Source organism: Bubalus bubalis, chromosome 9 (assembly GCF_019923935.1).
Source record: "Bubalus bubalis isolate 160015118507 breed Murrah chromosome 9, NDDB_SH_1, whole genome shotgun sequence".
NCBI classification, from domain to species: domain Eukaryota; kingdom Metazoa; phylum Chordata; class Mammalia; order Artiodactyla; family Bovidae; genus Bubalus; species Bubalus bubalis.
Window position 1 is genome coordinate 4406975 of NC_059165.1, and position 19432 is coordinate 4426406.

The following is a 19432-nucleotide window of genomic DNA, read 5'->3' on the forward strand; positions in this document are numbered from 1 at the left end:
CGCTGGACACGCATAGACTGTCTAGGGCTGTTCACGTGTAAGGACGTCTCTTCGAGACTGCAGTTGGTAACTGTTTCACCTAATTTCACCGAAACAGAGGGAGCTAAGCAAAATGAGAAGACAAAGGAATTTACTCCAAATGAAAGAACAAGAGAAACTCCCTGAATAGCTAACTAATGAAACAGAAATAAATGATTTACCAGATAAAGAGCTCAAATCATTAGTAATAAGAGAAATAACTGAATTAGCATAAAGATTAGATGAACACAGTGAGAATTTAAACAAGGAACTAGAAAAAAATAAAAAACTAGTCAGCACTGAAGAATAAAATAATTGAAATGAAAAACAGACTAGAGGGAATTAGCAGCAGATTAAATGATAGAGAAAAACGCATAAGTGATCTGGAAGATAGAATAGTGGATCCACATTCATATTATTGGGGTCTCAGAACAGAATAGTGGTTACCAGTAGGGATAAGGAAGGGTGGAGGGGCAAGGTAGGGGTAGGGGATTAAGACGTACAAACGACTATGTACAAAATAAATATGCTACAAGGATATATTTTTCAGCACAGGGAATGAAGACAATATTTTATAATAACATTAAGTGGAGTTCAGTTCAGTTCAGTTCAGTCACTCAGGCATGTCTGACTCTTTGTGACCCCATGGATTGCAGCATGCCAGGCTTTCCTGTCCATCACCAACTCCCGGGGTTCATCCAAACTCATGTCCATTGAGTCAGTGATGCCATCCAACCACCTCATCCTCTGTCATCCCCTTCTCCTCCTGCCCTCAATCTTTCCCAGCATCAGGGTCTTTTCCAATGAGTCAGCTCTTTGCATCATGTGGCCAAAGTACTGGAGTTTCAGCTTCAACATCAATCCTTCCAGTGAACACCCAGGACTGATCTCTTTTAGGATGGACTGGTTGGATCTCCTTGCAGTCCAAGGGACTCTCAAGAGTCTTCTCCAACACCACAGTTCAAAAGCATCAGTTCTTCGGTGCTCAACTTTCTAGTCCAACTCTCACATCCATACATGACCACTGGAAAAACCATAGCCTTGACTAGACAGACCTTGGTTGGCAAAGTAATTTCTCTGCTTTTTAAAGTTCTGTCTAGGTTGGTCATAACTTTCCTTCCAAGGAGTAAGCGTCTTTTAATTTCATGGCTGCAGTCACCATCTGCAGTGATTTTAGAGCCCCCCAAAATAAAGTCTGACACTGTTTCTACTGTTTCCCCATCTATTTGCCATGAAGTGATGGGACCGGATCCCATGACCTTAGTTTTCTGAATGTTGAGCTTTAAGCCAACTTTTTCACTTTCAACCCTTCTCTTTCACTTTCAAGAGGCTCTTTAGTTCTTCTTCATTTTCTGCCATAAGGGTGGTTTCATCTGCATATCTGAGGTTATTGATATTTCTCCCAGCAATCTTGATTCTAGGAGTATAATTTGTAAAAATAACGATTCCAGGAGTATAATTTGTAAAAATAATGAATCACTATTTTGTACACCTGAAACTAATATAATATGGTAAGTCAGATCAGATCAGATCAGATCAGTCACTCAGTCGTGTCCGACTCTTTGCGACCCCATGAATTGCAGCACGCCAGGCCTCCCTGTCCATCACCAACTCCCGGAGTTCACTGAGACTCACATCCATTGAGTCAGTGATGTCATCCAGCCATCTCATCCTCTGTCGTCTATCCCTCAATTTAAAAAGCAAACACACAAAAGAAAAGCTCAATTTTTTCTTTGAGATCAATGTTACATTTAGAAGTTATTTGGTATCAATTGGAAAAGCATGATTGCTAATATAAAAATCTGGCTGAATATAACTGATACAAATAAAAGAAATGACTGGCAAGTGTAAATACTGACAGTGTAGTTATAGTTATGTGAGAGACACAATTAATCTTAAGTTATACATTAGTCTGTAGTAGAATTTCTGCCTTATAAAAAATAAGCATGGTCCTAAAAGGTAAGAATATACACAGATTAAAACAACTATCTTATTTGAGTATTATCCCGTCTATAACCTACAGAAATAGGAGTTTGGGAAGGAAAAAGAAAATGATCACAGACTCTATAAGAATAGAAATCCAATCTTCTGTGTTGGCATTCAAAGAATGAGAATTATTTAGCTGTACAAGAGACAGCTAGGATCTGATATCAATTTAATAATGGTCTTCAAAAACTGGATGTAAAAAATTAATACAGAAAGTAATCAATTTTCACCCCCATTCCATTTTAGCAAGAACAAGAAGAAATGTGCCTTAATAACGAAGTCTGACAGCTTTAGATCTTAAGTTCATGTTTCAAGAAGGAGAACAATTCCTGATGGACGGAATTATGAGAGCGAGCCAGCTCCAAAAGACAACACAATCTATATTGTTTTGTTAGGATGGTTTTTGAGTGGCTGTGGCCAATGCGGAAAGGTCACAGCGCTTTTTAAGTTTCCTCAACCCTAGAATTCTATGATTAAGCCTCGTTGTGGAATGGTACCCAGGAGGAACAGGCAATTGCTGAGAGAGAAGCTCTAAGAATTGCCTCAAACTCAAAAGGTTAACAGAAACGACAGGGCAGTTTTTAGTTTAACTTGGATCAGATAAGCTAGAGCTGTTAGGAAGACTAGTGACATATACTGCTCTGTGGTAAATTTCTAACTGGAGAAGCCCACACAAACTGAAAAAGTGACAAGGATGAAAATATCAATTAGGATAGTCACAATCCAGAAGCCTGATAATTCTCACGCTAATTTTTATTCACAAGGATGAAGAGATATTTCTTTGAATACAACTGGCACTATGGGTTTCCTTATTCTTCTAAAACTTTGATATAATTACATTTTTCCCAATGTTATTTTTTTTTATTGTGGTGAAATACACATAGCCTAAAATTTACCATTTTAACCACTTTTTATGTGTACACTTGAGTGGCATTAAGGACATTCACATAGTCATGCAACCATTATACATCTCCAGAGCTTTTTAATCCTCCCGAACTGAAACTCTACACCCATTAAACAATGTCCTCCCCCTTCCCTCCAATAAAGTTACCTTTATAGTTAATCATACTAAGAAACTGTTGATTAGTGGATAGCTTTGTTAAGAGGACAAATTTAATTATGGTTATACTATCTTTGGGAAAAATTACAACTGCAATTAAATAATTATCTTAAGGAAACATTTATTACCCGGTGAAGGATATGGTCACTCATGGTTACAATGAGGAAGAAAGATCTATCATGATTTTTTAAAACACAAACTTTAAAATTAGAGCATTATTTAAGTGGGAGGTTCTCTCCACTCCCCAAATTTGTACAAATCTAAATCTTCAGTCTTTGGTTGGAAATACTTTCTCATTCATATCTATACTGTTACTAGGCTGCAACTGTAATATATTCCATGGTTGGGCTTATATTAGTAAATCATCAGCTCACAGGTGACAAGATGATTAATTTTACATCACAGCAGCACACCTTAAAACTGCTGGGATTTCCACACTCATGGCGGGGAGTGGGAGGCAGAGGAGGGGGTGGAGGCGGGTGGGGGGGCAGTACATGGAGTGCAGGGAGGTTTTAATGACCATAGTTCAGTAATCAATTCAAAATATTAAATTTCAGGGAGAGAATTCTACATTCTGTATTCAACTTTATTTTAGCTGTTGTAAAATGCTTTTTTAATTTTGTGTAAAAATTATTTTACACAAAAAGAATTTTGTGTAACAATATAAGTGCTTTTCTAATATATGTTTATTAGCTATAATTTCAAAACAAAACTGGCTCTAGTAACATCAGAATATAGTGAAAGTGAAAGTGAAGTTGCTCAGTCATGTCTGACTCTTTGTGACCCCATGGACTGTAGGGTGTGCATAAAAACTGAAAAATGGGAAGGGATATTTAACTACTTAAGTAAAGTACTTTTTTAGTTAATGTCTATGTCAACTTTCAATCTTATTTTAAAACTTTTCTGCCTTTTCTTGCTGAGCAATATTTTCATATTTACTGCTTTGCAGTTTCACCATGCTGTGCCTAAGTTGGACCTACTTTTAATGACACTTTTTTGCATTTTAATTCTTGGAACATTCATAGGTACTATCTCTTGATGTATGGTCCATTTTCTAGTTGCATTTGGTGGACCATATCAATCTGTCTTTTGGTGCTGCATTCTGAGTGGGTTGGTTAGTCCTGAGAGATTAAAATGAACTGAATCTCTCTTTGTGCAATACAGATTTTTAAAAAAAAAAGTCAATAAATACTTTCATTTTAGATTTCTAATTGGTTGTATTTTTTCTTCATCTGTTCTTGGTTTCATTCTTGATTATTCATTTTTAAAAGATCAACTTAAAAAATATATATATATTTATTTGACCGCATTGGGTCTTAGTTGCAGTACGCAGGCTCTTTTGTTACCAGGCAGGAACACTCCCCTTGTGGTGCTCTGGTTCGGTAGCTGCCCCATGGGCTCCTCCTGCAGGCTTCAGTAGATGTAGTCCCGGGGTTAGCTGCTCTGCAGCATGTGGGATCTCAATTTCCTAAGCAGGGATCAAACCTTGTCCCCTGCATTGCAAGACAGACTCTTAACTACTGGACCCCCAGGGAAATCCCTGATAAATCCCCCAGGGAAGTCCCTGAATTTTTATAAGGAATTCCAAGACTTCCCATCATAGTCATTTTGAAATTTAAAACATTTTATTTGATTGGTAATGACTAAGTCTCTCAGCCTTGCTGTTTCTTCCTTAGCGCTCATCTTCAGGGCTTCCTAAATTTAGCTTGAGTGAGCTGTCTTTCCTGCCTGCCTCCCGTCATTCCCAGATTCATTACCACCTGCCCTCTCCTTCTGGGTGTTTTTCCCTGCCCTGGGATCTTGACTGAGACCCCAGCACTGATTTGGTAAGCAGCACGGCCCAGCTCTGGCCCAAGAGGAGTTCTCTGAACTCCCACCTCTGAAGAGACAAGAGTTTTAGACAAGGGTGAAAGAAAGTGAAGTCGCTCAGTTGCGTCCGACTCTTTGCGACCCCATGGACTGTACGTACCAGGCTCCTCCATCCATAGGATTCTCCAGGCAAGAGTACTGGAGTGGGTTGCCATTTCCTTCTCCAGGGGATCTTCCCGACCCAGGGATCGAACCCAGGTATCCTGCATTGCAGGCAGACGCTTTACGGTCTGAGCCACGAAGGTAGCCTCCGGCAAAGGAGAGTTTCGTCAGCATTCTTTCACTGACTAGGAACACGAGTTATCGACACCCCTCCTTGTTTCTCTTCCTGAATCTGCAAAGGCCCCCAGATTCATTCTCTGTTTTTAACCTATTCCTAGGGCATAGATTTTCTTTATTTTTTTTTTAAATTGGTGTGATTTGTCTGATTCTATAGCTATTTATTGTAAAAAGTTATTGCTTTCTTCAGAGTAGAGGAAAAAATTCAGTTGACCTGACCTATGAGTGTCAACCTGACTAGGAGGCCAAGGTCTCTGTGTGTTAACTACTGAGATAATTAATGCTAAAATCCGTTTATGACCATAATAAATCAACTAGTCTCTTTGTACTCAACAATAATTTTTTTGTGTGTATGCTCTAGCTTAAAACTTGGAAGATGAATCAGCTGATTTAAATTATGGCCCCTTCAGTAACTGAATGATTATTTAAATAAAAAAGTGAGGAGAGACATAACTGATAAGAGGCGGTGTGGCTTCTAATAGCTAGATGATTCACAATTCTAGAGTCCATTATTTTTATATTAGTGCATATTTTTTGTAAAACCATAATGACTTGGATAATTATCTCAGATAGTCTCAGGAAAAAGTATAAGCTGTAGGAAAGTGCCTGATGATATATATTATGATAAGGGTGAAAAAATGGAAATAGCTACAACAATCCACAGTACTAATACTGCAGAAAAAATAGAAATAAATTAACTTAAAATTTCAAGTGAGTTAGTGCCCTGAGTCACTAACTTTGCAAAGTTTTCTTGGGTATATTTCTTTTTCTAATGAGTTGTCACATGTGCTTAACGTCAACAACCAACAAGTGCTTCCTGTGAGATTCAAAAATGGTTGCATTTGCTTGAAATGTTGAGTATATGAGTCACTTACAAAAGCTTGTACGATAATTAAATTGGAGGAAGAGTAATGAAGTACAAAGATCACACACACTAGCTAAATTTAAGAGAGATGTTTTGTTGAGCTGCCAAGAAAATTAAAATCAAAATATTCTCACATAACTTTATAAATGGTATAGAAATCTTTGACAATGGTATAAAATTGTTACTCCACTTTTAAAATGAAACATTCAGCCAGATGTCATCTCAGTTAATGAAATGGAACTGGAAAAGGCTTGTGCATTGCATTGGACTGTACTGTATTGTATTGGCCTTAAAGACTCAGTTTTGCTAAGACATGATTCACCCAAACCTTGCCTAAAGGAAACTGTGTGTGTGTGTGTGTGTGTGCAGTACAAAGAAACAGACTGTGTTTTTAATTGATTTGCACATAAAGAATATCTGTACTGGGAATGGACAGATATTGGATCACGTAAACACGCTTTTTTCCTTATTTGAGGAAGAGGCTGAGCAACTGGAAAAAAATATGTATGCATACTGCTGGCAGAGTAACTCTAAGGGTGTGTTAAGCCTGATTTGACACACCATGTAACTGTACCAGGCACAGGGCACAATTTTTACAAAGAGACTGAACTGAGAGTCTCTGCCATTGTCCCGTTATTCAGTTAACCCTGACTGTAACTATATCAGATATTTTAGGCTAGGTTATATGCAGTACTTTTTCAGAAAAAAAAGTAACAAAAGGTTGATAATTAGGGATTCACAAAATTTATGGACATAATTTATAAAATGAACAACCAATCATTTACTTTTAAGTATAAGTGAACATGTTTCTGAATATGTTTCTTTGGTAACTTGTATGGCCCAAATGTCTCATGTCTTTAAACCAATACAATCTATTTGAGAACTCATTAAGGTATTCAGCGAATCTAGTGACCATGTATGTATAAACGTGACTTGTCCATTTCCCATTGGTTTTAAAGAAACAACTAGAACTTTCAGATTTGCTCTCCTTTATGTTTTCACTGAAAGTATTTACTTGTGTTTTTGTTATTATTTCTTTGTGCACTTTGACAATATCTTGTCTTCTGGGACAAGAATACTGCTATTTCAGAATCTTTACTATGTTAAGCATAATAAATACAATCAAAGGGGAAAAAAGTTAACAGGGAAATTCCCATTTATAGTGGAGAAATAAAGTGTGCCAACATTTCTGTCTGCTCCTGAAGAAATTCAAGAACTTAGCCAGCAATGATGGCAGATGGAAACTTGAATAGAGACTGGCTCATCCAAGACGTGAAAGCCATCAGGACTTTTCTGATGAATAATAATGTGTTAATAATATTAACTGAATAGTTCAGTTAAAAATCCTCTGCTCATTACAATTAAGGTCCTTTTTATGTTTTATCTTTTTCATCCATAGGATAAAGAACTATGGATGGAGGTTTGTAACACTGAACAGGAGGCAGTGACCAAAACCATTCACAAGAAAAAGAAATGCAACAAAGCAAAATGGTTATCTGAGGAGGTCGTACAAATAGAATAGAAGTGAAAGGCAAATGAGAAAGGGAAAGATATAAGCATCTGAATGCAGAGTTCCAAAGAATAGCAAGGAGAGATAAGAAAGCCTTCTTCAGCAATCAATGCACAGAAACAGAGGAAAACAACAGAATGGGAAAGACTAGAGATCTCTTCCAGAAAATTAGAGACACCAAGGGAACATTTCATGCAAAGATGGGCTCAATAAAGGACAGAAATGGTGTGGACCTAACAGAAGCAGAAGATATTAAGAAGAGGTGGCAAAAATACACAGAACTGTACAAAAAAGATCTCTGTGACCCAGATAACCAAGATGGTGTGATCACTCACCTAGAGCCGGACATCCTAGAATGTGAAGTCAAGTGGGCCTTAGGAAGCATCACGATGAACAAAGCTAGGGAAGGTGATAGGATTCCAGCTGCGCTTTTTAAAATCCTAAAAGATGATTCCAGCTGAGCAACATAAAATCCTAAAAAGTGATGCTGCACTCAATAGGCCAGCAAATTTGGAAACTCAGCAATGGCCACAGGACAGGAAAAGGTCAGTTTTCATTTCAATCTCAAAGAAGGGCAATGCCAAAGAATGTTCAACCTACCGCACAATTGCATTCATCTTACACGGTAGTAAAGTAATGCTCAAAATTCTCCAAGCCAGGCTTCAGCAATACGTGAACCGTGAACTTCCAGATGTACAAACTGGATTTAAAAAAGGCAGAGGAATCAGAGATCAAATTGCCAATATCTGTTAGATCATAGAAAAAGCACAAAATTCCAGAAAAACATCCACTTTTGCTTCATTGACTATGTTAAAGCCTTTGACTGTGTGGATCACAGCAAACTGTGGAAAATTCTGAAAGAGACGGGAATACCAGGTCACCTTACTTGCCTCCTGAGAAACTTGTGTGCAAGTCAAGAAGCAACAGTTAGATCTGGATATGGAACAATGGACTGGTTCCAAATTGGGAAAGGAGTACGTCAAGGCTGTATATTGTCACCCTGCTTATTTAACTTATGTGCAGAGTACATCATGGGAAATGCTAGGCTGCAGGAATCTGAAGCTGGAATCGAGACTGCTGGGAAAAATATCAACAACATCAAATATGCAGATGACACCACTATCATAGCGAAAACGAAGAAGAACTAAAGGCCTCTTGATGAAGGTAAAAGATGAGAGTGAAAAAGTTTGCTTAAAATTCAACATTCACAAGACTAAGATCATGGCATCCAGTCCCATCAGTGCAGTTCAGTTCAGTGACCCAGTCGTGTCCGCTCCTTGCGATCCCATGGACTGCAGCACGCCAGGCCTCCCTGTCCATCACCAACTCCCGGAGTTCACTCAAACTCATGTCCACTGAGTCAGTGATGCCATCCAACCATCTCATCCTCTGTCGTCCCCTTCTCCTCCTGCCTTCAATCTTTCCCAGCATTGGGGTCTTGTCAAATGAGTCAGTTCTTCGCATCAGGTGCCCAAAGTATTGGAGTTTCAGTTTCAGCATCAGCCTTTCCAATGAATATTCAGGACTGATTTTTTTTAGGAGGGGCTGAGTGGATCTCCTTGCAGTCCCAGGGACTCTCAAGAGTCTTCTCCAACACCACAGTTCAAAAGCATCAGTTCTTCAGCACTCAACTTGCTTCGTAGTCCAACTCTCACATCCATACATGACCACTGGAAAAACCATAGCCTTTATTAGATGGACCTTTGTTGGCAAAGTAATATCTCTGCTTTTCAATATGCTGTCTAGGTTGGTCATAACTTTCCTTCCAAGGAGTAAGTGTCTTTTAATTTCATGGCTGCAGTCACGATCTGCAGTGATTTTGGAGCCCCAAAAATAAAGTCAGCCACTGTATCCACTGTTTCCCCATCTATTTCCCATGAAATTTCAAACCCTAAAAGATGATGCTGTGCCAGCACATTTGGAAAACTCAGCAGTGGCCACAGGACTGGAAAAGGTCAGAGGCAAAAATGATCTTAGTTTTCTGAATGTTGAGCTTTAAGCCAACTTTTTCACTCTCCTCTTTCACTTTCATCAAGAGGCTCTTTAGTCTTTCTTTGCTTACTGCCATAAGGGTGGTGTCTTCTGCATATCTGAGGTTATTGATATTTCTCCTGGAAATCTTGATTCCAGCTTGTGCTTCTTCCAGCCCAGCGTTTCTCATGATGTACTCTGCATATAAGTTAAATAAGCAGGGTGACAATATACAGCCTTAATGTACTCCTTTCCTTTCTTGGAACCAGTCTGTTGTTCCATGTCCAGTTCTAACTGTTGCTTCCTGACCTGCATATAGGTTTCTCAAGAGGCAGGTCAGGTGGTCTGGTATTCCCATCTCTTTCAGAATTGTCCACAGTTTGTGGTGACCCACACAGTCAAAGGCTTTGGCCTAGCCAATAAAGCAGAAATAGATGTTTTTCTGGAACTCTCTTGCTTTCTCGATAATCCAACAGATGTTGGTAATTTGATCTCTGGTTCCTCTGCCTTTTCTAAAACCAGCTTGAACATTTAGAAGTTCACAGTTTACGTACTGTTGAATCTTGGCTTGGAGAATGTTGAGCATTACATTACTGGCATGTGAGAGGAGTGTAATTGTGTGGTAGTTTGAGCATTCTTTGGCATTGCCTTTCTTTGAGATTGGAATGAAAACTGACCTTTTCCAGTCCTGTGGCCACTGCTGAGTTTTCCAAATGTGCTGGCACAGCATCATCTTTCAGGATTTGGAATAGCTCAACTGGAATTCCATCACCTCCACTAGCTTTGTTTATAGTGATGCTTCCTAAGGCCCAGTTGACATTCCAGGATGAATGACATCTTGACATTCCAGGATGTCTAGCTCTAGATGAGTGATCACACCATGGTGATTATCTGGGTTGTGAAGATCTTTTTTGTACAGTTCTTCTGTGTATTCTTGCCACCTATTCTTAATATCTTCTGCTTCTGTTAGGTCCATACCATTTCTGTCCTTCATTGAGCCCATCTTTGCATGAAATGTTCCCTTGGTATCTCTAATTTTCTTGAATAGATCTCTAGTCTTTCCCATTCTATTGTTTTCCCAGTCTTATCACTTCATGGCAAATAGATGGGGAAAGAATGGAAATAGTGACAGACTTTGTTTTCTTGGGCTGCAAAATCATAGCAGATGGCAGCTGCTGCCATGAAATTAAAAGATATTTGCTCTTGGGAAGTAAAGCTATGAGAAACTTAGACAGCATATTAAAAAGTAGAGACAATACTTTGCCAAAAAAGGTCTGTATAGTCAAAGCTATGGTTTTTCCAGCAGTCATGTACAGATGTGAGAGCTGGACCATAAAGAAGGCTGAGTGCCAAAGAATTGATGCTTTTGAACTCTGGTGCTGGAGAATATTTTGAAAGTCCCTTGGACAGCAAGGAGATCAAACCAGTCAATCCTAAAGGAAATCACCCATGAATATTCATTGGAAGAACTGATGCTGAAGTGAAACCTCAATGACTTTAGTGTGAAGAGCCGAATCATTGGAAACGATCCTGGTGCTGGGAAAGACTGAAGTCAGGAGAAGGGGGCAACAGAGGATGAGATGGTTGGATGGCATGACTGACTCAATGCACATGAGTTTCAGCAAATTCTGGGAAATAGTGGAGGACAGGGAAACCTGGAGTGCTGCTTTTCATGGGGTTGCAAAGAGACACGACTGAGAGACTGAACAACAGCAAATCCAGAGGATATTTAACTCTGACTTAAGACACCAAATCTTAGTCACATTTCCCTATTTGTCTCTGATCTACTGAACAGTGTGGACAATAATTTTTTAATCCAAGGAAGACTACACAAATCAGTGGTTATATTGAATAATTATCATAACATAATCCTATGTTTACAACCACATAATAAAAACTGTTTACAACACAACCAGATTTCCAAATTGCTGACAGATTGCACTGGAGTCAAATGCTAATAGATTTTAATTCTTAATCACTATTACATCCATAGAGGTCACAGAAAATAATGTGGGATAAAGATTTTTAGTCTCCGGATTTGAAATTTACATGAAAACCTTAAAAATCTACTTTTGTATGCTTTGTACTCTTCAAAAATTAGAAGTGTTTGAGTCATTCAGAAATGAATAAAAATCAGCATACCCAATAACTTGTCAGAAACTTAAGAAAAATAGATCATTTATACATTAAAGCTAAAAAGTATATCCTCTCTGATTCCACCAACCACCACCTCTCTCCTCCTCCAAGGAAACACTCTCTTGAATTTGATATTTAAAGTTCCAGTGCATTTTTTATAATTTTACATCATGTATATGGCTTAAGTTTTTTATATATGGTACTAAACTGGATGCATACTTCTTCCTATTGCTTTTATTGTTTGATACAAATATTCTAGGTTCATTCATGTTGATATATGTAGCTCCACTTTATCCATTTTCCACGCACTGGATAAATGCCCCATCATTCATTTATCTCTTCTCCTATATGTGGACATAAGCTGTTACAGCCTTTTTAGTAGTATTATGAGCAATGCTGCCATAAGCAGTCTCATATGAATACAACTTTATCCCTAATGCAAGTTCTTCTAGGATATAAAACTAGAAGTGAAATTGCTGGGTCACGCTATTCTATCTTCAGATTTATTAATTTTCAGATTTTTTTTCAAATAGATTGAACCAATTTATACCCTCACCAACAGTAAATAATGGTTTTCACTTTTCTATATTCTTGCTAATTCAAAGACACTTGGTCCCTGGAACAAAAACTATGACAATCCTAGACAACGTATTAAAAGGCTGAGACGTCACTTTGCCAATAGTGGTCTGGATAGTCAAAGCTATGGTTTTTCTAGTAGTCATGTACGGATGTGAGAGCTGGACCATAAAAAAGGCTGAGCACTAAAGAATTGATGCTTTTGAACTGTGGTGCTGGAGAACATTCTTGAAAGTCCCTCGGTCAGCAAGGAGATCAAACCTAACCCTAAACCTAAAGGAAATCAACCCTGAACATTCATTGGAAGGACTGATGCTGGAGCTGAAACTCCAATACTTTGGCCACCTGATGTGAAGAGCTGACTCATTTGAAAAGACCCTGTGCAGGAAAAGATTGAAGGCAGGAGGAGAAGGGGACAACAGAGGATGAGATGGTTGGATGGAGTCACTGACTCAACGGACATGAATCTGAGCAAACTCCAGGAGACAGTAAAGGACAGAAAAGCCTGGTGTGCTGCAGTCCATGGGGTCACAGAGTAGGACACAGCTTCGTGACTGAACGCCAACAAAGATCCGTGCCAACTCCTGATATTGAGAACTTTCCTTAGATGCATAAAAGAAAGCAGATAACAGAGCAAACCGCTGCCCATCATCCCCCACCCCACCCCCAAGTTGGGGAGACAGACAGATGACTACAGAGAACAAGAACCCACTAGAATGAAAGCTTCTGCAGATATCAGTGCCGGGACAGGAAAACCCAAAGTATACTTGATGAATTGCTGGAGGTGCAGGGTGGGCATGTCTCAGAGGCAAAAAGCCCCAAGGGGACCCCGCCACTGGAATGCTTCCACACTTCGGTAGACTTTTACCTCCTGAAGCTCTCCCAGGTTCTCATAATGAATGCTGGAGAAAACCTCCCTCCTGCTTCTGACAGAGGAAGGGGAAAAGGAAGAACTTTTAAATATGCCAAACTATTGTATTGTTCTTAATCGTGTCAGCTTCTGGGAAAAAATTTATCAGATCGTTGCCTGCTGAGATTTTTATCAGAGCCTAGCTGGCTTGGGGGAAGAAAATAACCAATTCCCACCCATACCGACAATTCTTCCTCACCTAAGTGGTGGGAAAAACTGGGACGCAAGTGTGAATTTCAGAATTCAGAGCCCAAGGCTCAGTGAAAGACCGAAACCAAATCACAGGGCTATGGACTACTCCTTCCCCACACTCTACCATGTTACTAAAGGTCTATTTATAGGTGTTCCTTTCATCCAGTACATCATGTGTGGCTATCAAGAAAAACATATAAAACATACTAAAAGGCAAAAAATCAGAATCAATTTTGGGTATGGCAGAGATGTTGGAATGATCAGACCTGGAATTTAAAACAACTATGATTAATAGGCTAAGGGTACCAATGAATAAAACAGACAGCTTGTAAGAACAGATGGGAAATGCAGGCAAAGAGGTAGAAATTCTATGGAAGAACCAAAAAGAAATGCTAAGGATCAAAAAAAATGTAAAACAGAAATTAAGAATGCTTTTAATGAATTTAGTAGACTGGACACACGTGAGGAAAGAATCTCTGAGCTTGAGGATTTCTCAATAGGATTTTTCCAAAACTGAAAAGCAAACAGAAAAAATAGTGAAAAAAAAAAAAAGGGACAGAATATCCAAGAATTGTGGTACAACTACCAAAGGTACAATCTAGTTATAATGGGAAAATCAGAGAAAAGAGAAAGGAACAGAAGAAATATTTGAAATAATAATGACTGAGAATTTCCCCAAATTAATGTCAGACATCAAACCACAGATCCAGAAAGTACAAGGAACACCAAGAAGGACAAACACAAACAAACAAACAACCCCCTCAACTTTACTCAGGCATATTATTTTCAAATACAGAAAGTCAAACATAAAGAAAAATCCTAAAATAAGCCAGAAGAGGAAAGCTCCTCTCCTATGAAGAGCACAGATAAGAATTACTTTGACTTCTCCTCTGGATCCATGCAATCAGAGAGGATGGAGTGGATATTTAAAATGGTAAGAGAAAAAAATTCCATCAACCTCGAATTGTGTACACTGTTAAATTATTCTTCAACAAGTGAAGGCAGAATAACAACTTTCTCAGACAAACAAAAATGGAATTTGTTGCCAGCAGAAGTGCCTTGTAAGAAGTGATAAAAGACATTCTTTAGAAAGAAGGAGAATCATATAGGTCAGAAACTCAGATTTACATTAAAAAAGAACACATCAGAGAAGAACTAATAGGGAGTAGAGGAACCTGAAGCAAACTAGATGGAATATGATCCTTGTAAAAGTCCAACCGTAAGCCTTCCAGTGACTATCAGTTCAGTCCAGTCGCTCAGTAGTGTCTGACTCTGCAACTCCATGGACCGCAGCACGCCAGGCCTCCCTGCCCATCAGCAGTGAGTGTGACTGTCAGGAATCACAGAACTTCCACGTTCTGTACATGTCCTGTAGCTGAGGCCGCTGTCAGAGCAAACAGTCCAGTGGTTTTGTGAATTCCTGTGGTCTTTCTCTGTTGTTAACTGCAAGTCTGGGAGGACAGCTAGAGTTTCTTTTGTCTGAGACTGGAACAGTCTTCCTGTACCGATGCAGGGCTTCCCTTCCCCAGGCATGAAGAAAGACAAAGTGGAGTCAACATGGGGTTGCTAACCCTGGTTATTAAAAAAGAGTGGGAGATCAAGACTTTATCTTGAACTATTTTTAAAATGTCATTTAGGTATAATTGACATACAATAACATATATATTTAAGGTACACAATGTGAAAAGTTTTGTCACACATATAAACCTATGCAATCATCATAAGCATGGCTAAAATTAACAATAGAGAGGAATTTCCCCAATTTTGTGAAGAATATCTATAAAAATTCTAAAGCTAATACAATATTCAATGGTGACATATTTGAAGCTTTCCCATTAAGATCAGGAGCAAAGCATGAATGTCCCCTCTCACCATGGCTTTTCAACACTATACTAAAGGTCCAGCAAATGCAGTAAGACAAAACCAAGGAAATAGAGGGTACACAGGCTGGATAGGAAGGAACAAATTTATATCTGCGTGCACATGAGAGATTGTGTAGAAAATCTGAAAGAAGTAACAACAGCAAAAACAAAAAACTTCTAGAGCTAAGTGACTATAAATAGCTTGCAAGATAGGCGTTTAATAAAAAGTCAATTGCTTTCTGATATACCCACAATGAACAAATGGAATTTGAAATTTAAAGTGGCATTTAAAATGGCATGCCCCCAAGTGAAATACTGATGTATAAATCTAACAAAATATGTTCAAGAATCTATGTGGAAAATTACAAATCTCCAATGAAAAATATCAAAGAAGAAAGAAATGGAGAAATATTCCATGTTCATGATTAAGAAGACTCAGTATTATAAAGATGATATTTCTTTCCAATTAATCTATAGGTTCAATGCATTCCCAATTAAAATTGCAGCATCTTGTGAGTATCAACAAATTGATTCTAAAACTTATCTAGAGAGGCAAAAGACCCAGAATATGCAATACGATTTTGAAAAGGAAGAATGAAATTGAAGACCTGACATTACTTGACTTTAAGACAGACTTACCATAAAGCGGCAGCGATCACGGCGGCGCGACACTGATGTGGACACTTTCCAGTCGCCTCCTTTCCTTTAGTGATAGGCATTTAGGTTTCTTCCATGTCTTTTAATGGCTTGATAGCTCATTTCTTCTCAGTACTAAGTAATATTCCATTGCCTTGATGTTTCAGAGTGTATTTATCTATCCACCTACAGAAGGATGTGTCAAATGCTTCCAACTTTTGGCAATTATAAATAGAACTGCTATAAAAATCTGTGTGCAGATTTTTGTGTGGACATGTTTTCAATTTCTTTGGGGAGACGCTTACTAGTAGCTCTTGTGCTTTTAAGTTTTCGTCTCATATGTCCCCGGCTATAACCTCTAAGTACAAGGTTGAGCTAGTCATAATGCAGTTTTCGTTTTCCAGTGTATCTCTAGGAGATAGCAATTCAATTTCCTTTGGATATATACTCAGAAGTGGAACTGCTGAATCCCATGGTAGTTCTACCTTTAAGTTTTTGAGGAACTTCCACACTTTCTTTCTCCATAGTGGCTGTCCTGACTTACGTCCCCACCAACAGTACACAAGGGTTCTCTTTCGTCACATTCTCAACAGCAGTTACTATCTCCATTGTTTGCATAAGAACCATTCTAATAGGTATGAGTAGATGTCTTACTATGGTTTCGATATGCATTTCATTGATGATTTGTGATGTTGAACAACTTTTCATGTATGTGTTGGCTATTTGAATATTTTCTTCAAAAAAATATCTATTCAGGTCCTTTGCCCATTAAAAGTTGGATTATCTTTTTGGCATTGTAATGGACGAGTTCCTTATACACTTTGGATAGTAAATCCTTACCAGTTATTTGGTTTAAAATATTATTTCCTATTCCATAAGCAAGCTTTCCTGTTTTTTGTTTTTTGATCATTTCTTTTGCTATGCCAAAGCCTTTTAGTTTGATGTAAACAAGAATGAGGGTTACCTTGGTGGCTCCATAGTAAAAAATTTTCCTACCAATGCAGAAAATGAGGGTTCAATCCCTGGGTCAGGAAGAATCCCCGGAGAAGGAAATGGGAACCCATTCTGGTTGTCTTGCTTGGGAAACCCCATGGACCTGGAAACCCCGTGGAAACTCGAGAGGAGCCTGGCAGGTTGTAGTCCATGCAGTAACAAAAGAGTTGAACATGACTTAATGACTCAACAACAACAAAACAAGTGTAAGCATCTGTTTATTTTTGCTTTTGCTGTTTAAGCTTTAGGTGTCATTAAAAAAAAATCACCGTCAACATCAATATTCAGGGAAATTTTTCTCTATGTTTTCTTAGAGAAAGTTTGGGGTTTTAAGGTTTCATGTTTTGCACTGAAGTTTTTAATCCATTTCTAGTTAACTTTTATGAATGGTCTAATATAAAGGTCTACATGCATTTTTTTTCCTGTGAACATCCAATTTTCCCAGTGCTATTTTTTTGAAGAGACTTTTCTCCATTGAGTATTCTTAATTCCCTTGACAAATACTAGTTGCCTGTATACTATACATGAGGGTTTATTTGGGGGTTCTTGATTCTGTTTCATTGGTTTTTGTGTTTTTCTGCCAGTACCTTAATGCTTTGATTACTATAATTTTGTAGAGTTAGAAATCAGAAGTGTGATGCCTCTTGCTTTGTTCTACTTCCTCAAAATTACTTTGATTATTTGGGGTCTTTTTTGGTTTCACAAAAACTAAAAAAAATTGATTTCACTTCTGTAAAAAATGCCATTAGAATCTTGATAGGGATTGTACTGAATCCATCCTATGGCTAGTATGCACATATTAAGAAATTAATTCTTCTAAGCCAAGAACATGAGATATCTATTTATTTTATTTTCTTCATTTTATTTCATCAATGTCTTAGAGCTCTCAATGTAAAGATCATTTACCTCCTTGGTTAAGTGTATTCCTAAGTATTTTGGTCTTGGTGCTGTTGTGAGATTTTTTTTTCCCTTTCTTTTTCAGATAATTTATGGGCATTCCTGTATTATTCCTCAATTTACTCCTAGAAACTCTGCTTAAGTTTCACATGTAAATATGCTACTAACAGCAAATTTTTGCTAATTACACTTGATTAGATTAGAAATGTTCCATTATTGTTAAAAAGTGTTTCATGAATGAGAACTGAATTTTATTAAATACTGTGCATTGGTTAAGATAAACATATGACTTTTGGATTTAAGTTGTAAATATGAGTAGATTATAATAAAGTATTTTCGTATTAAACCATCCTTGAATACCTGTAAAACCCAGCTAAGATTTTTTTTCAACTTGGAACATTAATTTCATTAATAATTTTTGCATCTATGTTTATAAGTGATTTCTTCCACTTTCTATCTGTGTGTTTTCCTGGCAATCTGATCTCAATAATTTCTTCCCAATAAAAATGCTTTCTTCTATAGATTACTTTCCAACCATTCTTAAAGAGGAAGATGAAGGAAAGGTGGTCTGTGAACCTGCAAACACTTATTTTTAAAGGAATTTACCAATAATTTATATATATTTTCCTCTTTTTCTTAAATCCTAAAGCCATTTTCCTTGCTGCATTTTAGAGCTTTCTTTTCCTCCCCAGTCTCTTCTAGATTTTATTAACTATAGAATTCATTTATAATTTATATGTGGTTCTCTATTTTTAATTGATGTTTATAATGTTAGTTATTTTGCTTATTTCATGTCTTCTATATAACATAAATACTTCTACTGACATCTTAATACAGGGCTTTACTCTGGATTTTTTGGGAACTGAATATTTTAATTTTGACTTGACTTTTATTAATGAAAATATTATCCTACTCATACTCTAAATAATAGTAGGTTTGGTGACCTAAGAGTTTGGGGAAAACTTTGGGAAAATTCTAAATATTTTTCAGTCCATAATTCTTAATTTTTTTTTTCAGTTTATCATTTGCTTTATTATTGGTCAATTCTTTTCCTCTCAAGCACCCTTTCTCTCTTCCAAGAGTTTGTGAGTTGACACTTGTACATGGTCAGCTTTCCTAGGTCATTGTGGTTACTGACAGAGGGATGGAAACATGTTCTTGGCTAAACATCTAATTATCCTAGTTCATGACATCTTCAGTTATTCCTAAAAGCATGACGGTCAACACAATTTCAATATATCCTGAACAGCTTCGGAAGGTCTTCTTCTTCTGAGTTCTTTTACTTTAAAAAGCAACACAAATCTTCTCAGTGGGAAAATAAATGATTGAATCTCACCTCATTCCAAATGAATTAGAGTTGGCAGGCTTGTGTGTCTGGAGCTGACTTACAGTACTTGATGCTAAAATGTAGCCCCTTGTAGTAGTTATAATAAATTAAGGCCCTGTCAGAGGCTGAAGTCATGAAAGCTAAAGGAAAAAAAAACATATATATATATATATATATATGTGTGTGTGTGTGTGTGTATATATATATATATTGCTACTTTTATATTTTAGGCTCTGATAGGAATTTTGTGCTTCAGCATGTTGACAGCAGAAAATAGAGAAATTCAGTATTTTAGAATACTGTGCCAAATTTCATGTGTAGAAGCCTGTGAGTGTCTTGCATTAA